This window comes from Phocoena phocoena, chromosome 7, assembly GCF_963924675.1.
Source record: "Phocoena phocoena chromosome 7, mPhoPho1.1, whole genome shotgun sequence".
Classification (NCBI taxonomy): domain Eukaryota; kingdom Metazoa; phylum Chordata; class Mammalia; order Artiodactyla; family Phocoenidae; genus Phocoena; species Phocoena phocoena.
In genome coordinates, this window is record NC_089225.1 from 40,723,572 (window position 1) to 40,745,496 (window position 21,925).

Consider the following 21,925-nt stretch of genomic DNA (forward strand, 5'->3'; position numbering starts at 1 on the left):
ATTTTCATATATTTGAAACATTAAAAACTTACCTTAGGGGCTTCCCTGGTGGCGCAGTGGTTGAGAGTCCGCCTGCTGATGCACGGGAGGTGGGTTCGTGCCCTGGTCTGGGAAGACCCCACATGCCGCGGAGTGGCTGGGCCCGTGAGCCATGGCTGCTGAGCCTGCATGTCAGGAGCCTGTGCTCCGCAACGGGAGAGGCCACAGCAGTGAGAGGCCCGCGTACCGCAATAAAAATAAAAAAAAAAATTACCTAAGCAGGTGACTTTTTTTTTAGCAGTTACAAATTCTGCCATATTTGATACATATTACATATTATGTGTTATGTATATGATATTATGTATTTGAGGTCATACAACTCTTCACATATTAGAACATATTTGTTTTTAGTTAGCAAAAATGTAATTGGTAAATTTTTGAGGAACTCAGCCCTGGCTGAATGGATTTTTTCAATTCCCCAAATTATCTTCAAACTCAGGTATGTGTAAGAAAAACAGAAGTAAAATAGGATGAAGAAAACTCAATGGAAATAAGATAACTATATTTCAAACTACTCTAATAAGTTACTGGACATTATAATTTCCCAGGGCTTACACTTGACACCTTTTTTTACCAGATTAGGAAAAAAAGATATATTTAAGTTTGTCACTGTAATTTATTTATTCTACTCATTCAACAAATATTTATTATGTATCCATTAAGCACTAGATACTACACTAATTTCTGGAAATATATAACTAAGAACCAGACATATATAGTCCTTCTTATCACAGAACTTAAAATCAAGAGAGAGAGATAGATGTTGCTCGTACCACTACCAGGAGGAACAAAATCAAACAAACAAAACAAAACAAAAATTCTTTAAATGGCTATAGCTTAGTTTGGACTGCCCATACAGAGAGAAAACAGTGATGTTTTAGAAAAGACCTTCTGATTTCATTATTATTTTCATTTCACCTCAACCAAATTCTCATGGATGATGTGAAAAGAGACCGATGCAACTTGTCAAAATTTTTTCTGTCTTTGGTATACAGATTTTTGTGCTTCTGGATAAGCTTTCTTTACACTTGTTTTTTTTTTCTTTGCATTTTATAACTTAATATCAAATTTAAGAAATAAAAGAAATTATTTATTCTAACTCTCTTACTTATATGAATGAAGTGAGGTTCAGTGAGGTGTTATGACTGACCAGGTCATTTGGTTTTGATTATTAGTAGCAGGTGTCAAGGTTGCAATAGTACTTTTATGTGATATATCTGGGGTCACTGCTTCAGACTTCTCTCAGCAGTCAAGTTCTGCCATTGCTCCTTGAGGTTGCTGAAAATGCAGAGCATCTCTTCAGTTGTCCTTTGCATCATTATTCCTTCCTTTTTCATCTAGTGCTTGTCTTTCATTTGCTTCAAACAGAGCCTAACTTTTTCTTGATCTGATAACCATCTGATATCAAACCTTGGTCAACTAGTCACATCATCCCTCAGCTTATTTCAATCAGGAAATCCTACTGGTTGAAAAACAAAGGTGCCAAGATGTATGAAAAAATAGGTCTAAAGATAAAACTGTTTGTGCTCTAATAGCAGGAGAAATTAATCTTTCATCATTTGAAAGATGGGCAAATATTAATTTGCAGAAATGGACTTATTTTTCTTTCATACATGTCAATGAAAGATGTAACCATACATATCTTTACATAAATTTAGTGTTTTATATTTTATATAGTGTCTTTAATTTTTAAATTAAGAAGAGAAATCTATCCATGACATAGTAGTCACCTTGTGTAAACTCCTTTAAATCATTTTCAGGGTTTTAAAAAATTGAGCAAAGATGGCATTTCATCAGAAGTAAGGCCTAAGTGGAAGAGAATACTCTTGTTTTCCCATTTAGAGGGAAAATGTATTAATTGTGTCTTTTACAGGCCAATAACTGTATCGTTGGCCTTTTGGGTTGACCTGCACTACCATTTGAACATCTCCATGTTCAGTAAAAAGAAACAATAAGCAGTGTGCTTAAATGCATACCTGATTTAAGTGCTATAATTATTCTTTTTTTTTTTTATAATTATTCTTTGTTATTTTAGAAACAAATTTGTTTTAAGGAAACATTAGGTTATTATCCTTGTTTTAGGAAAGGTTGCCAAACCTCATGCTATCATTCATATATTGTTTGATTATTCTAGCACTGGAGTGGTTAGAAGAGCTTTTGGCTCCTAGTAGTAACCTCTGTAACAATCAGGGAAAAAAAAAAATCACCGTTAATTTCCTCCCTTCCACTTTATCCCCACCTAAGGTATTACCTTAAGATATTCTACAAACAAAGACTTTAGATGCAAACAAGGAAGTCAGAGCAGAAGTTTCAACTGTCAACTCCTGCTCAGAGGATCCTTAATAAAAGCTTCATGTCAAAATTTGTGAAACATCTGCCAAAATCACTGGTCTGAAGTTGCAAACAAAGTGTTAATCAAGGCGGCCCCACTGTGGCCTAATAATCTCAATGACAGACCCTTTTTGTCAATCAAGATTCCTCTGATGATCGTCTAATCAAACAATACTGATCCTGTCTCACCATCACTTTGGCTGAGGGCACATCCATAACCAAACAGATTCAACGGCACCTTGAAAATCAAAGGAACATGTACAACAAAACGTTCTTTAACTTTGAATTATGGTATCAAGTAGCAGTAAATAAAATAACTTAAATAACAACTTTCGTAGGGCTGAGAAGTCTCAAATTTTTCTTGGTTGGAGGATACATTAAAATGACAACATTGACAGAGTCCAGCTTGTTGGAGTCTGACTTCCCCTCCATGTGAAGGTTTGGGTATTAATTTGGTTAATTTCTAATGATCATCCATAATAATTTACAAAAGAGTTTGAATAATGAAACAATGTAAAAAGAAATTTGGTTCCAAAATTAAGCCTTTCTAAGACAGAAAATGTCACAAAAACCTGCAGTATTTAGAGGTTTAATTAGTATACTGGGTCATTATGACATCTAGCTCGTTTCATTACCCTCCTAATGTATTATTAGTTGGCAGTTAAATACTGTCTGCTGGGACCTAAGAGTTTTTCCTCTTGTCTTTCTGGTCATACTTATTGCCTAGGCCGACAGCTTACCTGTAGTGAGGAAGAAATGGAACACCAATTAGAAAGCTTTCAGCCCAGCACCCATGGAAAAGCCAAAAGCTGATAAAGGTCAGCGTGAAATTTGAATGACAGGGCTAAAGTCTTTTACTCATAATTTTGTGTTTGCAATAGAATTCAGAGCAATTCACAGCCTTAAAGGCCTTAAGTGAGAACAGCAATTAATTGTAATGAATAATCTGACAAATCTGGTTGACATATGGCTGCTAATGCCCTCCTTTCTAGTGGGAGCAGTGGAGGGATTAGATTAACTCAAATGAAATCTGGGACCGCCATGCCATCTGCATGTTCAGTAGGAAGTGGTACACGTTAAATGGTGAGTGGGTAGATATCTGTCTTGTACTCATCTCTCTCTGAGCCCTTGGCAGATCTGGGAATAGCAGTTTTATTACTGCACCAGCTGCCTGTCAATAGAGTAATACGGAAAGGAATAGAGTACGACCTAGAAAGCTAATATACCAAGAAGCTGTTAAAAATTAACTAGATACAATTGACATGGATTTCTAAATTTCTCTGTTTATACAGTGCATATTTATATTTTGAGTTTTGGTTCACCCTGTTGAACATTCACTAGTTAAACAATATCATTTCCATCTGCACTGTTTATATACCCTTCTTGGAGATACAAGTGGCAGGTAGAGCGAGAAATTCACGTATTCTTGTAAGTGGATAAAAACCAACTTTTACGTTTCCATTATATTAAGGGTCAGGTAGAGAATGATTAAGTGAAATCTGCAGATAATCCCCAAACCTCGTTTGGAAAGTCCTTCCTCCTTCCCCAAATTCTGCTTCCATCCCTTTTTAACTCCATTGTTAACAAGTAGTGAATTGGGGTGCATTACTCTCTCCCCTCTTCGGCCTCTGTGCTTCCTCTGATGAAAGGGGCAATAATCAAAGAAGTGGCTAAAAACAAGGGAGAGTTCACAAGCAGTAGGACTGATTTCTGCAAATTCCATTGTTGCCCATCTCTGTTAGGAGAGGAAGATCACAGTGCACACTTATTTCCTCTCCCCAGCTTTTAATGTGTTCCATCATAAAGCCAAATTCCTTCCTGAGCTCGCTGCCTCGCTGAGTGGGGTTTACTTTTTATTTTACTTGAATACCTTGTATTAAACTCCAAGGCTAAACTGTTATTTGAACAAACAACCCATATACAGACCTTCCCTTCGGGGTGTGAGTTAAATCCCTGCCCAACTTGCTCACTTCCACTTAGGCCCCAGTTGCCACTCCCAGTTATTAGTCCCTGGAGAATATAGATTCTGAAACCTCATTCCACCTCTTTCTCTTTATAGGCTTTTCACTTGATCAGACTAAATCCATACAAACCTTGTGTGCTCGAAAGGAAAACAAACGGAAATTCTCTTCCCAGTCTCTTGTCACTCACAGTTTCTTGGAGCTGTCTGTGGAACACAGTGCTCTTAGATGCAGGCTGGCTGTTTCTCCCTCCTCTCAGGACTACTGATACACCCCTCGTTTATAGGGGGCTAAAACTGAAGCATATGCCCACTAGCTGGTCTACTTTTAATCTCCCAACAATCAACACAACTTGACAATGATCAGATTTGGACATAATAGTTTGTCCAGGATGAGCATTTCTAGTCAAATAAAGGACTCACCTTCCTGCAGGCAGTTATGGAGAAAAGTCAGAACACTGAGATGAAATTCCCACTCTTAAAAAATTGATGGCCAGTTTTTAATAATTCTCTTCAGTGGTTAAGTATAGAGACAGTGGGATGACAGTGGAAAAATCATTGCTCCGTTTCAGGAAAACTTAATCTTGACCCAATGTTGTGGGGTCTCAGGCAAGATGCCTATCCTCTTTGAGCTTTAGTTTCCTCCTCTGTATAGTAAATTGGTTCAACAATGTGATACTGGTATAGGGGTAGATATTTTCTGTTTCTCCTTAATGTGAACTGGGTGGTGTTGGGTTGCCTACAACTAATATGGGGTTGCCATTTCTTCTTTCTCTAAGGGGTCCAGTTACCATCTGTAATTCACTTTAATGTTTTAGTAATTGTCAATGTGTTTAAAGTGCCATATCTAGTAATGACATATACTAAAAATCAACCCGAGATCTTAATAACTTATTTGTGGTAGTTAAAATGTGTCTATACTTATAGGATTGTAAAGGAATCTCCAACCTCTAGGCAGTCTTTTCATCTGCCTCCAAGCAGGATCCTATTTAGCAAAGCAGAAGGAAGGGATGCTACTTCAAAGGCTGTTGAAACCAGAAGATTTTACAGTCTTCATTGGTAGCACCATCCCATTTTTTAAGAGCACCCTTAATATGAAATTTTCTATAACCTAAATGTAAGGTGAGCCTCTCAGTTTTCTCTGCCCACAGAATAATAAAGGTGCCGGTGTTCATAATGGCAGAAGTGTACTGTATGTTTATACAAGATTACGGTGGGTATATATACACTGTCCTTAGCAATGAGAGTTTAGAGTACTGAATGAAATCTTTACTCTGCGATCGTTTTGAGATTTTTTTAAAGCAGCCGTTACTAGTTGTATGTAAGCCTAAAATCTTTATAATTTTCTTCTCAGCAAGAATAATTTTGGTATAGAATTTGAAATGTAAGGACATTTCATGGACAATGTTCAGGGGTCATGTTTAAAACATTTAATTTGGCCTGGGCATGGAACAATTGAAACAGATACCATCTGGAAAAAAATGGTATGGCCGTCCAGATGTTTACTGGCTGAATATTCGTGATAGTTTAGGTGAAGACTGCAATTATTCGAACCAGTGATTACATTTGTGGTTTCAGTATGCAAACAGGGGACCTTTGAATTTTGGGCAGAGCAGTGGGTCTCAGAATTGTGATCCCGAACCAGCAGCTTCAGCAGTACTTGGGGATCTGTTGGAAAGGCAGACTCTCAGGCTCCAGCCACTGGGTTGTGTGGTCTGTCCACTGAACCAGAAATTCTGGGTGCGGGGACAGCAATCTGTTTTTACTAGCTTTTCAGGTGATGTCCAATTTGAGAACCACTGCTCTAGATGTTAATTCTTTGGTTACCTACTTCAGTATAGACCAGCTTCCTCAGACAGAACATTCTCTTGTATTAGAAAAAGAAGGAGCAAAAGAAAGGGAGACCAACAAATAAATAAAAGAAGAAAGGAAAGGAAAGGCCCAGAGGACAAAGTAAGGAAACTTTACCTTCTCAGGCTGGTACAGTGCTACAGCAGCTGCCTTATAGGGCTTCTCGCTGGCAGGTTACCCACCCTAGCTTACAATTCACCTGTCTAGACGGTAAGCAGATGACTTTTTGAGGTCTTTTTCTGGTCTATTTTATTTTATTTTCTCACCTAAATCCCTGCTAGGGATTTTTTTCCCTCTCCTAAGTGTATGTAGAGATCACCTGGTCCACCAGCTGTGTTTGGATGCTGAAAAAGTTTTAACGCTGCTTGCTTCCTACATTGTCATCAGCTGTTCAGCTTGGGCAAGAACTGTCCCCATCCTTCCACCTACACTTAGACTCTCTGCCAACCGCATGATCCTTCTTCCTATCCAGGACATATTTCTCTCACCACACTTGCAGATCCTGAACATTCTGCCCTTGTCTTCAGGAGGAACCTCTGTGATTTGTCATTTAATTGTTTGTCTGACTCTGAGAGACCTCTTAACAACAAATAAAAAGAAATTACTAAAATGGGAAGCTATGATGATATATCCCTTTAGTCCTCCTCAAGAGCCGGGCCTTGAAAAGGCACTCGAGGGACTTCCCTGGTGGCACAGTGGTTAGGAATCCGCCTGCCAATGCAGGGGACACGGGTTCAATCCCTGGTCCAGGAAGATCCCACATGCCGTGGAGCAAGTAAGCCTGTATGCCACAACTACTAAGCCTGTGCTCTAGAACCTGTGAGCCACAACTCTCATGCTGCATTTACTGTTTACATTTGTTTTACTGTACATAGCTTTGTAAACATTATTGCCTAAGATATTTGTATATAACTTGGGCTTTGTAGCTTTTATTTATTCAGAACTCATATGGCATGTTTAAAGACTTATGATGGTGTCTTACTCTGGGCAGCTGTGCAACTCCTGACGCCCGTGCGCCTAGAACCCATGCTCCGCAAAAAGAAAACTGCAAAAAGAGAAGCCACTGCAATGAGAAGCCTGCACACCGCAAAGAAGAGTAGCCCCCACTCGCTGCAACTAGAGAAAGGCTGTGCACAGCAACAAAGACCCAATGCAGCCAAAAACAAATAAATGAATTAATTAAAAAAAATAAAGACAGTCAGCTTGGGTTTGGAAAAAAAAAAAAAGAAGAGACACGTGGGACTTCCCTGGTGGTGCAGTGGTTAAGCATCCGCCTGCCAATGCAGGGGATAGGGGTTTGAGCCCTGGTCCGGGAAGATCCCACATGCTGCAGAGCAGCTAAGCCTGTGTGCCACAGCTACTGAGCCTGCACTCTAGAGCCCGCGAGCCACAACTACTGAGCCCACGTGCCGCAACTACTGAAGCCAGAGCGCCTAGAGCCTGTGCTCTGCAACAAGAGAAGCCACAACAATGAGAAAAGTCCACACACCACAACGAAGAGTAGTCCCCGCTTGCTGCACCTAGAGAAAGCCCGCACTCAGCAAACGAAGACCCAATTCCACCATAAATAAATAAATAAATAAATTTATAGTAAAAAAAGACACTTGATAATTCTTTGTTAAATTGAATCGCATAATTTAGCCTGAATAACCTTTCCTCACTAGTCGTTTCCCCATCTCTCCCTAGCTACACTGACTGTTTACACTTTTATTTGAAGGAAGGATTGCTTCACGATTCTCATATGATATAGGTCTATCTATGTAGTATTTATATATACAAGGTCATGTTGAATTTAGGAAAATCTACTGCTAACCTGATGGATCATGATCAAACTCTTACTAACTACAAACTCCTTGAAACTTCTTAGTGTTTCTGTCTCGTAGTTTGTTTTTCACTAGTTTTGGCTATTAGAAGTACTTCCAATAAGCTTTATTCTGTTAGCCACAGTTTTGGATACTTGCTTAAGCTATTAAAATGATATACCTCTCACTTTGCGTCATTTGCCAATTTAATGATCCCACCTACTCTTCTACACCCAGTTAATTGATAAAGAGGTTAGAATAATTGAATCTTCCACTGCCTGGGCACAGCCTGCCTGGCATTTCAGTACTGCTCTTGGAGTTGTAGCATCAAGTCACATTTTGTTTTTGTTTTGCGGTACGCGGGCCTCTCACCGTTGTGGCCTCTCCCGTTGTGGAGCACAGGCTCCGGCCACGCAGGCCCAGTGGCCATGGCTCACGGGCCCAGCTGCTGCGCAGCATGTGGGATCCTCCCGGACGGGGGCACGAACCCGTGCCCCCTACATCGGCAGGCGGACTCTCAACCACTGCGCCACCAGGGAAGCCCCAAGTCACATTTTGTAAGGCAATTTTGTGAAGAATGTGGTCAAGCTTACTAGATTTATGCACATCACTTTACACTATCAGGTTTGTCCCACAGAATCATTAGAGGCAGTTCATTCTGTTATTTGTTGCTCTTTATGGCATCATATTGCTCTTATGGGGGTTTAATAGAGGCTTTTAAAATTTGTAACTATGTATTTGATAGAAATTTAGAAAGATTCTCTATTTCCCTACATAGTAAGATACAGAATTTCTTTCTCAGTTTCAATGATTCTCAACCCATCAGTATTCAAAGATAGGACTTTGTGTGAAACTTCTGTTTTTCAATAGAGCTGACTAAAAGCCAGTTGACTCTATGTTTTTAATGCACTCAGCCTATTTTAATAGTTACCTACTTCTGAGTTTCCTGCCCTGAATTTTACGTTCACTATATTTGTAAAGAAGAAAGAGAAAGCAGCTTTTTAGTCTTTTTTTTTTTTTGGTATCATCTATTATCAATCTCCTTTACCCATTTAATAAAGGAGTCACATTTTCTATCTTTTCACCCATTCACCTCTTCAAACCTCCAGCTTCACTTGACCCTGCCATAAAGTCCTAGAAATAGTATATAGGAGTTTGAAAAGCAAGCAGTTCCTACAGCATTCTCACATTTCAATTTTGCGGCACAATGAATACTGACAGCATAATAAGGACTTTAAAAACTAAGGTAAAGCAAACTATGAATGCTGTGAGAATTTTTAATTTCACAAAACTCAGCAGGTGTAAGGAAGCATTTTTCTTTTTGCATGTTAGGTCTATCAGGTCATAAAATTGGAGAATTTAATTTGCTTGTAACAACACTTTGAGTCTGCATCAGATTTTTTAGATGTTATTTTAAAAACCAATTTTTAAAATATTGTTTCAGGTGTCTTTGTTTCTTAGAAGACATCTACATATTTAAGTAATATTTAAGTAGTATGCTTTGGACTCGTTAGGTTTATTTTTAAAAAAACTGACTGAAACTTAACAAAATTAATTTCTTTTCTTGGATGGCTCTAATAAATTTACCAGATCAAAGAATTGCATTTTTTATTTTAATAACTGTCACCTGGGTTAAGAATTATGCTTAGTTTAAAAAAATGCAAACAATACTACTACTTCTAAATTTATTTTGTTAATGAAGCCACTACATAAATTTAGCACTTTTTTTAAAATTAATTGCTCACACTGAAAAGGGCTAAATTCAGAATAACTCTCAGTTTCAAAGACCTAATTGCCAAGGACCTAGTCTTAATATTAACTAGGATAATTATTATGCAAAGCATACCCACCCAGAATGTTTGCATAGCTATCACAAGCGCTTTCATAAATGATGCTTTAATTAGTCTTAATTAGAATTTGTTTAAGTCAGCAGGGAATGCAGGGCCCGTGAAATGATGTATGTAATAAGCGTCAGGCTCACTTTTTACTTGGGGAATAGAGCTGACAAAATCACATCATGTTAAATTGATTCAGTCAGAATTAAAATTCTTATGGTATTAATTAAATGGGGGATCTCATTAGCAGGCTGCAGGGTGACGGAACGACTCTTTGGCGACCAGATGTGAGGAAAGAAACACGGAAGGAGAGTACCATTAGGCCAGAAAGTCATCTTATTCTTAGATACAGACATGATGACATTCAACCTGGTCCATAGTTGTCCAACTATACATATTATATTAAGATACCAGGAACTCAGAACAATTTTTTTTTTTTTTTTTGGTCATTTGATTTCTTCAAACTTCTTCATTCTTTACCTCAGTAAAAAAATTCTGAGTATTCAGAAACGTCATTTTTATTTGACAAACCAACTCAGTATAGTTGGGAATCAATAAATAATTTAAATAGATAAATGTGGTTTTTATTATTTAAATACATGCTTTCCTTTATGGACATGAAATTCATTGAGAAATTATATCTAAGGTTCTTCATTTCTTACCTACATTTCTTCTCATTGGTTCAATGATAGCGCTAAAAACATAACTTCGTATAATCAAATAAGTAATAGGGTATCGATTAATGCATTCACAGAGCCACTGGTGATTTTTCTTCTTTCTGCTGTATGATAGCAAAAGAAGAAAGAAGGCACACTTTGTTATTTGTAAAGCAGTTCTGAGTGTGTAAGTCTACTCATGGCTGGATGATATTTACTTCCAATTAGCATATGTTTTGTGAATGGCAAGGGGCATATGCTGCGGCTGTGTACATTTTTGGTCAATATTAACAATTTAAGCTTTTGGCATTATTCCTTCCAGCACTTGTAAAAATGAATATTTTTCTTACAAATGCTGAATGAGTAGGAAAATACTGAGGCTAAATCTTCCTATTCAAAGACATTGAGTTACACGGCTGATATTTAACTATAGGGGAAGTGAGTCTTAATTGTTATTCATAGGAGAACATGAATTTTTTGAATACATAGCTAACTCTTTAAAGTAAAAATCAGAAAGTTAATGGTAAATTTAAAAATTGTCTCTACTCACACTTTGTAATAAACAAATAAATTAGTAAATAAAAGTGCAGTATCTACTGTAGGCTACCATCTATGTGGGAAAATGGTTTTGATTTCTTTTTACTTTAAAAATGGATAGATTTCTTCAGTATTTGAGTGATAGAAAATACCACTAGGAATATCAAGGAGAATGTAGACTGTGAGTAAACTTATCTCTTGGGAAGAGATACATCCTTGCTTCCAAATAGGACAGTTTTAGTCTCAAACATCAGTTTCCTCTCTCCAGTAATTTTTATTTTTATGGAAGTAATTTTATGTTGTATCATTTCCTGTTCCATTTAGATTCTTTCTCCCCGAAATGAGGTATCAAGATTTAAAGGCACAATATAGATTGTTAAAACCCAGCTTGAGTGTCTCACTCTACTCTGAAATGTTTTGTATATTTTATATTCTGACTATTTCACCCCTGACAGGTTGTTGAGAGTTTAAGTAAAACATAACAGCAATGACCAGCCTTTCAAATCCTGAGAACGTTTTAAAAAGTCAAAGCACACTATGCCAATGCCTTTTCAGCAGAGAGTAACAAATGAAAATACACTTCTGTAGCCATCCACTTTTTAAAAACCTCATTCTGGAATTGGTTTAACAAGGACAAAAGCTGATCTAACATTGGACCATTTCCTTGACAACACGAAGAAAGAAAATGCAAGTTCATTCTGAGCTGATCCTTTTTGCAAAGATGCTGCTATGCAGAGTAAACATTACGGAGTATATGTTTAACATTTCCACACACAAAGTCAAGTGGCTTGTTCTTCTACGGTGTTATATAGCCTATGCCAGATAAACCAACAACTGTACTGGTGACAGGGTATTTTGCACATCAGTAACTGAGTAAACATACATATTAAGATCTGCAAATGGTCAGCCTTGACATGAATTCTTTGTTGGCTCCTAGGAATTTATATGAGACCTGCTCCCTTCAATGTTCTCCTATAGACATATTTTGGGCTTTTTTTTATTAGTTTAAGATGTCTAAAACAATATTCCTAGTTTTGTTGCCACAATCAACCATGAGTGGAAAAAAAGAAATTCCCAACACATCCTATTTAGGAAACTGGCTTTCTCATGGCTATTTTTCTTCTTGGGGAAAAAAAAAATACCATATTTATTTTATAACTATGCCTGGAGCCACCTCCTGTGCTCCTTGCCTTCAGCAACAGACAAACCTCTACTGAGGCTTTTTACAGCCTAAAGGAATATAGTAAAAGGTTACATAAGCATTCAGAAAAATAAATGAATAACCCCAAGCCTTCTAAATGTACCGAAGGGGGACAGGCTATATAGTATGCAATGGTTTTGATTTAGGTAAGGCCTGCTGTCCAATATTCAATTCCATTTGTAAAATTAATAGCTCCTCCATGAATTGAATGAATTTAAACTTAGAAACATCTCCTTGCGACCTCATGGTGAAGGGTATGGCATTCAGAGTGACAGAGGCATATATTTGCATATTGCTCTTCCATGTCCTGGTTTGAGACATTTGGGAGATCATGAAAACTCTATCTACCTTACATGAAGAACGAATGCCTGTCCCATCCCCTAAGCTGTACTCCATGAAGGCAGGAGACTAGGTATGTCTAGCTTTGCCTGAGCCCAAAATACCATATTGCTCAGTACATTTCTGTTATAAATAAAAGAGTAAATCAAATCACCTTACTTACATAGTGATGAAAGAAAAATGAAGTTTTATACTTAGCAGCTATCAGATCATTTCTTGAGAGCCATTTGTGATACAGGAGGAAAGAGGAGAAACGCAGGTACTCGAACAGTAGGAAGTATTGTTCTGCAGCAATGGGTGAACTAAAAAAGGATACCAAGAGTGGATTCATAAGCCAGGAGAGAAATGCTGCTTGCTACGTAATACTGTCTAACTTGAGCCTAAGAACAGTATCAGAGCTCCTGTTAAAACATGAGAAAACAACAGGAAATTTCGAATATTGAGAAATTTGTCTTGTTCATGGAATGTCTGTTGGGAATGTTTAATTCATTCAAACATTATCTTCAAAATTTTCTTTAATATAAATTTAATCTTTTAAGATGACACGGCTAACCTCCATTCCCACTGTAAATTAAATTATTAAGACTAAATTAAGGCCAGACATCATGATTTTTAGAAAGTTTGGAGGGAAAGAAAAATCATGCATCTGTGATTCTTGAAATCATGGCAAATAGTGGGAAGGGGCATTTTGCTTTGGTGGCTTAATGCTAAATCAGAAGTCATATTGTCTATGTGACCCTGGGTTAAGTCCCTTATTTGCGACCACTTCCACTATTGTTAAATGGTCAGAAAGAGTAATACCATGATATTTTAAATAGCAAAGATGTTCTTTGAATTAAGGCCAAATAAGAAGGCCAGGAACACAAGGAATAGGAGCCTAACCACATGTCACTATCATTTATCAGAAGAGGTGCCTTTTTTTTTTTTTTTTCTTTGAGGTGCCTTTTATTTCCTGGTACCACAGACCTTACCAGCTGTTACAGTTTGTGCTTATAACATCCCAGTCAAAAATCTTAAGGATGTTGAATTATTTAGTCCTATTATATCTCCCAAACTGCTGCCTTAACATGTAATTCTTTCAGAGAGTATTATACATACAACATCTTTGTATGATCTGGGAATTTTATTCAGGGTGTTGATGGTAATAAAAAGTGACTGAATTTTTTTTTTTTTGTAAGAGTAAGTGAAGTTTTGGTGTTTGACTGCTGGCAGCTTTCATGCCCCACCTCTACCTCTTTCCCTCTGCATTAAGAAAGCCCTCACTCCTTTGGCCCTGGCAGGAAGTTCAAACCATGCCAGCCCCCATCAATGCCTGTGGGGCCCTCACTGCAGCCCTACTCCTTAACCACCTTTAATAAAACCCCACGACAGACACCTTACCCCACTCTCTTAATCCATTTTTGGACTAGCTTGGGAGCCAGCCCTTCTCTCCCCAGGGGTGTTCATTATGTGAATAATAAACCTTTGTATACTCTCTTGTGTGTATCATCAGTCTCAACATACGAACCAAATCTTGGGCATGTGAGTCCATCCTACCTCTGATGGGTAATCACAGCACCCGTTCAACATGTGTCTTTGCCACAGACAGAAGTTAAATGCTGAACACGGAGGAGGAGGATCTGTTTGTTTGTTTGTTTTAATACAGTGTACTTTTCGTCTGTGATTTCTTTAAGACTCCGGATGCCCTGTGGACCAACAGCTCTGTAATAGACCAAAAAGAACTAGATATTGATATGATTAAGAATATCAACAGCAGGGACAGAGGTTAGGATGAAAACTTGAAGGGCTATCGAGTCCCATTTCTTCAGGGCATAAGTTGATCTCCAGCTGGGATCAGAAATTTTCACTAGTGGTGTAGCACTGCCTAATTAGCTGCATTACGGAAGACTGACTTTCTCTGAGTGCTGGCCTCAGTTGGAGACAGGAAACTCACCTACTTCAGTGGTAAGGCTGTAACACTTAATTAATTAATGGTTGCAGCATATTTATGATCTTGGGATAAAAGGACTATAGGATTGAAAGTATTACTATATTTCTTCCTATCGCTACTGGGAAACATGAGTCACTTTGGCAAATTAATGAATCCAAATGGAAATCTATTTTTTACCCAAAGATTGATAAATCGTGAATACCTTCAGAATCTCTCTCCTCTCCATTAATTCTAAAAACTTGGGTCAGTTTTGTAAAGTATGACTTATTTTTAGTATAGAATTTGATGCTCATGGAATAAAACTTCAAGGTATGAGTACATGCTCATATTATAGGAAGCACTGTTATTTACTATAACAGTGGATATGGAGATGGAATTGGAGAATGGTTCTTGATCCAGTAATAAAAATTCTCATTGTTCATATAGATAAGGACTCAAAGTAATGATGACCTGACTGATCGAAATTAGGGGACAAGTCTAACTGATGTAAAGTCAGAAAACTTCTCTCTTGGTTTTCTGTGAAGGAGCCATGAGGTAGATGGGAGGAAACAGCTCAGCTAAATTACTGAAGCAATAAAGCTGAGCAGAGAGAGATCCAGTTCAAGCTCTGGATTAATAACAAAGGCAGGAAGAGAAATCAAATCATTAGGAAACACTGAAGGAAGAAATCAGGTGATAGTTCTGGCACATGGAAGTATTAGTAGGATGGCAATGAGAAATCTAAATCGAACGATGCATAGTCTTTGAAAAGATGGGCCATTTATATGGTCTTTCTTATTATTTCATAGCAATCTTAAATAGAATAAAAGAGTATTAAAGTTTTTTCTCCCTTTAAGTTTTCCACAAAATATCTTGTCTCTGCTATATAAACTCATTCTCTAAATCTCAACTACTTTATGACTGCACCATAAATGCAAAAAAATAATTGTTTTCTACTCCTTTCTCACAGGAGTCTAGCGTAGAAAATATATTTACACTAGGCTGCTTCACTGGGTTTTAAACTTCCTAATAGCAGAAAGGGACTTGGCAGGCAGAGGGGCCCCAAATGTGTTGATCTGCAGTGTGAAGCACAATTGATAAAGGCTCAGCAGAAGGAGGCTTTAGAGAAAATGATAAGTACTGAAAGAAAACCATTTTCTAAAGTGCCAAAAACAATTACCACTTGCACTTCGACCTTCTCAATTTTTGTAAGTAGTAGTAGGAAGGAAATGCCTGAACAAAAGCTTTGCAGAAAAAAGACTTGGGTCAGACAAGGAGTTCAGCTAGAGGATAACCAACTATCAAGATGCTTTCTGGGTATCAGGGAATAGGATATTCCTTCTGAGATGGTTTTATAATGCTCACTGTCACTTGGCAGTTCAGGAAGCAGTTAAAGCCTATATAGGACAACACTGTTACTTTAAAAAAGGAGCTTTCTTGCTCTTTTGCATTTCTAAGCCTCTGTCTTCATAAAACATGAAAAAGGTGGTACAATAATCTGACTCATCCAATCAAAACCTTTCTCCTTTAAGTAGAGGGCCTTGTTCTCAAGCAAAGTACTGACCCCTAAAAGCCCTGAGCATTTCTTTCTCCACAGATACGATGTAGAATCCTCTCGTATTTATGTTTGTACTTGTCTTAGTTTCTGTGTTTGTCTACATATTTTCATTATAAAAAAGTATAAAACACTTGTATATGTAACATATTATGTATTTATGAGAATATCATGGATATGCATACACATATGTCTCTTTGGCCCAGTTAAAATTCAGGAAATGATTCCCACATCTTGAACAAAGTATGTATGTTGGAGGTCATTTTTGAAGTTTAGCATTGAGCAGACTTTGCATAGTGAGAATTTTCTATGTTTGGGAAAGAGAACAAGAAAATACAGTGAAATAACCAACCAACCTACAATCCCATGAGTAATCTATAAAATCCTCTCAGACTAATTGGTTTACCTGACCCTCATACTCAGTGTTTGAAAATATTTAGGAATGCACCAACTAATGCCTTATCAGTATTCAGCTTTATTGCCAAAACATGTAGGGAAAAGAACAGAAATCCAAGAGCATAAGGAAAGAAGACTAAAAAGTAGCCCAGGCGAGGGTCTATTTTTAACTCACTTTCTTATCTGTGGTTCAGATCTATTAAACACCTTTAAATTGGGTTAATGTCACCAGCATCTAAGAACTCAGTGATCCTAAATGTTGTGTAAGTTTTGATGGGGGAATGGGACAGTGCCATCATGAAGTAAATCACCTGTGATGGGAAGAAGTGAAAACAGGAATATGAGACCTTTGGAAGAAGACAGATAAGGATATAGGGGCTCTGATCTTAATAAAAGAAAAAAAAAGCTGATAGAAAAGACAGTAATCACTGGATGGTGACTATTGAGAAAACATTCCTTTATGATTATGATTATTTGCTTATTAAGCCCAGGTCTGCAGATGACAATGGGGTAAATAACAAATAACATCCTTCAGTACCCTAGGAGAACTTCAGCCATCAGTCTATGAATTAATCATCAAATATTTGTGAAGGAAAGACATGGTCCTTACCTGCAAGGCTAGGACCTCTAGTTAGAGAGAGAGCAGAAATGTATTCTACATGTATTCTACACATGTGAATAGTTAAAGGCATTATGTGATAACTTCTAGGGGAAAGTGAGTTTTTCATATTAGCTCATACTAAAAATCCATGATGAATTTCATTAATTCAGCAGCTCCACTCCTTTCCACCTCTACCTCATTCAGGGCATAAACTCAGTCGTCTCTTCCACACATGAAAGTCCCCAGAGAGTTGCCCAGTGTGCTCATGAGCTGCTCATTCATGTTTTCTCTCCAGCTTCTTCACTGATGCCTGAAAGACTCTTGAAAAATAGTCTCACCTCTTCAATGGCTGCCAGTGACCTCCATGAGATTACTCAAACATTGGACGCCACCATCACTCCTTCTTGGAGTGCAAGGGCTGCACAGTGTTTTGTGGGATAGTTGGGAAGATGACACATTCCCTAATTTGTGTCGCTAAGAGTTACATCAGCCCCAGAAGCAGCACTACTTGAATTGTAAGTATCACAGAACCATTCTTGAAAATACTGCCTTAAACTGCTTGTTCTAATTGCTATAATGGTGAGGGGATTTCTGGGATGAGAACAGACTCAATGCCATTGCCTTTCTGGATCATTGTTTTTCACATATTGTTTTTCACATTGTTTTTCACATATTTCACGTATTTTTGTGTCCCAGATGCCAGGTACCCTCCTTGATTAAAAATGAAACCTCCGTGTGTATTGTGTCGTGCAAAAATAAATATTGACAAAGTGGGGTAGGGCTGCGTCTCAGCATCTACTCTGCCTCTGCTTTGCTTGGGATCAGCTGTGCCCTGAGCTGTAGTGATACAATAAAGGAATTCAGAGGTGTGGAAACTTTTCTCTGGCCTAGGGTGGTCAGAACAGGAAAGGAATAACAGGTGGCACTTAACCTTTGCTGTAAGGATAATTAGAGTCCTATGGGAGGTGGCTTTCCAAGTAGAAGAGTGGTGTGGTGAATGCTGGTGTGCCCTGCATCTCCCTGCTTCAGACCCAGGCCCTCATTTCCTCAGCTGCCAGGAGTGTTGACTGCTGAAATTCATAGCCAGCTCCTTGTCCAGGAATTGCCCTCAGACTAAGGGACCTATATCACCCAAGGTTATAGCCCCTTTCAAGGGGCAACCACACCTAATGACTGGTTAATGTGAAAGTCCAAAGGCCAGTGAGTGTGACACCTCTGCCGGCCAGCCCAGCTCTGAAGCTCCTCGTGGGTTTGATTGTGGGCTCTGTTGTAACATCACAGTTCAGCTTCTCCCTCTGCCCAGTCTCCTGCTCCCATCGCTTCCTTACAGGTGTTCCACAGACCACTTCCATTAAGATTCCTGTGTGTAAATCTCTGTATCACAGTCAGTTTTGTGGGAAGCCCATCTAAGAAAAGTGACAAATAAGATTTTTAGGGGAGCGTGAATTAATCAGCTTGGCTAGAGTGGAAGTTTAGTGAGGGGTGGTTGTTTGGAACATAATGCTTGAAAAGAAGGTTTACAGGGAGGTCCTTGAATGCCAGGTTGTAGTGTTGGGACTTTAACAGACCAGAATCAGTAAACACGTGGCATGTGAGCTCACAGCAGCTTCTCCATTGCACGTCTGGAGTGGACATCCCAATCAATGACTGCTCTCTTCCCCACAGAATTCCAGCCTGATTGGAGAATCCTTCTCTAGGCTGAGAATCAGTCCGAATCATGTGTTACGAAGCCTGCACCCATCCCGTCAATACATTTTTAGGAGCAACTTAATATCATTCTAATTTCTAAAAAGGACTCCTTAGTAAGACTTGAGGCATGTTGGTTAGTCAAAAGTATTTATCCAATAATCATTCGATTTACAAACTTTAATGCTACCCTGAGGAGGAAATTAGAGGCACAAAGAACAAATGAATGCATCTAAGTACTGAATATATATCTACCATTAGGGACAGATATTTCTTTTTGAGGACCGTCTCTTTGAGAATGTATTAAAATAGGCACCTTTTTTATTACACTAATTTTAAAAATAATCTCATCAGATAAGATAACATACATACAAGGTAAATAAATAGAATTTTTAAAATGTACCAAATGATAATACATGGTTAAACATAAAATATCACATTTTCGACTTTGAATCTTCTCCAATATCACTGCCACATTTAATTCTGACATTTTGGATAGTCTTACTAAACATGTCTTGATAGTGGTCAGTGAGGGTCTGTGCCTTGACTCAGTGTCATGTGTTATTTGAGTAGGGTGACCGCATATCCTATCTGTCCAGGATTCTTCATTATTATGAATAGTTCCTTCTTTCACTCTAAAAAGGAGATAGAGTCAGTCTATTTTAAATAATTTTGTACTAATGTTTCTGATGTAAGTTGGATTTCAACCAAAGAAATGAAGCAAAAATTTACAATTGTATTCAGATTTCCATGGCCTAAATGAGATTTTCTGCTTGGTGAATTTTCATCCTTCTCTGTCATGAAACTCTAGCTGGAGGAGAAAGTGGTAAAAGGGTCAGCAGATAGTTTATTCAGAACATCTGTCATGATTTTATCTCTGTTGCTTCACAGTGTATGTGTGGCCAGGTATGCAGAAGGAATCCTGGGCAGACCATCAAGAAGAGCCACTATTAAAAAAAAAAAAAACAGGGAAAGGACATTCTTTCTTACCAGGGAAGGCCCAAGAGGTGTGTATGTGGGTGGGTGTTATGTTTGTATGCGGAGAGACAGAGACAAAAGCATAGTCTCGGAGATGTTTCCACCAGTCCCCATCATGTCAGTTTACAAAAAGAGGCCAAAAATGTACCCAGTGAACTTTGAACAACTTTTTATCTTTGACTCAGAATTTCATTTAGAACTTTATTTTTATTTTATATTGTTGGGGGGGCCCCATGATTTCCTACAACATCAAGCACCTCATTTTTTCAAATGTAGGTATTGTAAATCCCTTGTTGATTTTATTTTTATTAATTATTTATATTGAAGTATAGTTGACTTACAATATTATGTTAGTTTCAGGGGTACAATGTAGTGATTGAATATTTTTATAGGTTATACTCCATATAAAGTTTTCATAAAATATTGGCTATGTTCCCTATGCTGTACATTACATCCTTGTAACTTGTTTATTTTATATCTAGTAGTTTGTACCTCTTAATCCTCTTCACCTATATTGCCCCTTCCCTCCCCTCTGGTAAACAAGAAACTAAAAGTGAGCCCATACTTAGGTGCAAAGATATGTTATTAGAATTCTTAAACTAAAAACCTTCCACTTTGCAATTTTCTATACACACCATTTTTTTTTTGCGGTACGCGGGCCTCTCACTGTTGTGGCCTCTCCCGTTGCGGAGCACAGGCTCCGGACGTGCAGGCTCAGCGGCCGTGGCTCACCGGCCCAGCCGCTCCGCGGCACGTGGGATCCACCCGGACCGGGGTACGAACACGTGTCCCCTGGATTGGCAGGTGGACTCTCAACTACTGCGCCACCAGGGAAGCCCTATACACACCATTTTGATAAATAAGATGATTTGGTTTCAGGCCTTAGCGAAAGAACAAACAGATAATGATGGAGGGAGTATTACTACTGGCAGACTTAATGATTATCAACAAAACTATCAGTAAACAACTCAAAACACATAGCATTTTAGGGCCCTTTAGTGTAGAGTGGGCCTTGAGGGCATCTTTGTATGACACAATCAAACAGTAAGTGTTATTGATGATACTGATGGAGAGAGTCAAAGACTTAATTATATCTACTCTGCTCAGGAAGGCAGGAATTTTTAAAGATTTTAGAAAACTCTATAAAGTTCTTAAGGAAGAGCAATTTGGTGCTCAAAACACAAATATTAGTATCTGGAAAACTCAGTAAAATAGAAAGATACAATATCCAATAGATCTCATTAGCAGAGGCAATATTGTCCAGAAATCAATACTAAAGTTAAAGACATACATATGCACTGTCCATTTCTCTGCATTTATCTAATAGTACAGATAATATAATTAGCAAGACGCACACATGCACTCAGCCACCCAGCCCTACAAACATAGCAACACTAACGCAAGAAGAAAATGTATATTTTCTTCTGAATTTGGTTTCAGGAGTGCTCATTGCATCTCAATGTTTGTCATTTCACAGTGCTGCCTGCTCTCTTTTAAAAGCAACTATTAGAGAATATTGCACTGAAGTTGATGATTTCATTCTCAAAAAATTCCTTCTTGTCCAAAATATTCATAAGTGCAGGAATCATCTTTTTCTAAAGTTCTAAAACCTGTCTGTGGTTAAGTCAGAAGCTCCATCCCATTTTACTTTTCAATAAAAAGCAAACATTTATTTACCAGGGTTTTCTGCCTGAATGTACTGTGACTCTCCTGCAGAAACCAAGTCTGCTTAGCCAGCATCTAGGTTATTCCTTGAGAAATGGCAATAGTATGTTGGGTTTTTAAAATCTGTAGTTAAGGGTCAGTATGTTTTTAAAAATAATATTTATGGAAATATATAAAATAATAAAATAAATATATAAAAAATATATATAGTATAAAAATAATTATTATGGCATTTATCTAATTATACATGTTAAGGAGGAAATGGGTTAATTTTTTTAAAAAATGAGGATGAGGAATTGTTTTTTTCCCTAAATGTGCAAAATATCACAGGGAAGTTTGGGACTCTGAACAGTCTTCCTCAAGCACAGGTTTATTTGGCTTGCTTGCACTGCTTCTTTCTCTACTCATTCCCTATTACCACCTCCTCATTTTTCACTCTTTTTTACTTTTTTCAGTAAACAGTAGTAGAACAAAAACTTGCCTTTAGTCTTTGAAAAAACTACTAGCAGTAAGAAGATGAGGATAAACTTTCCCACTCTAGGCAATTCTTCCCCACCCCCTTCCCCCAGCAGATATTTTAAGAC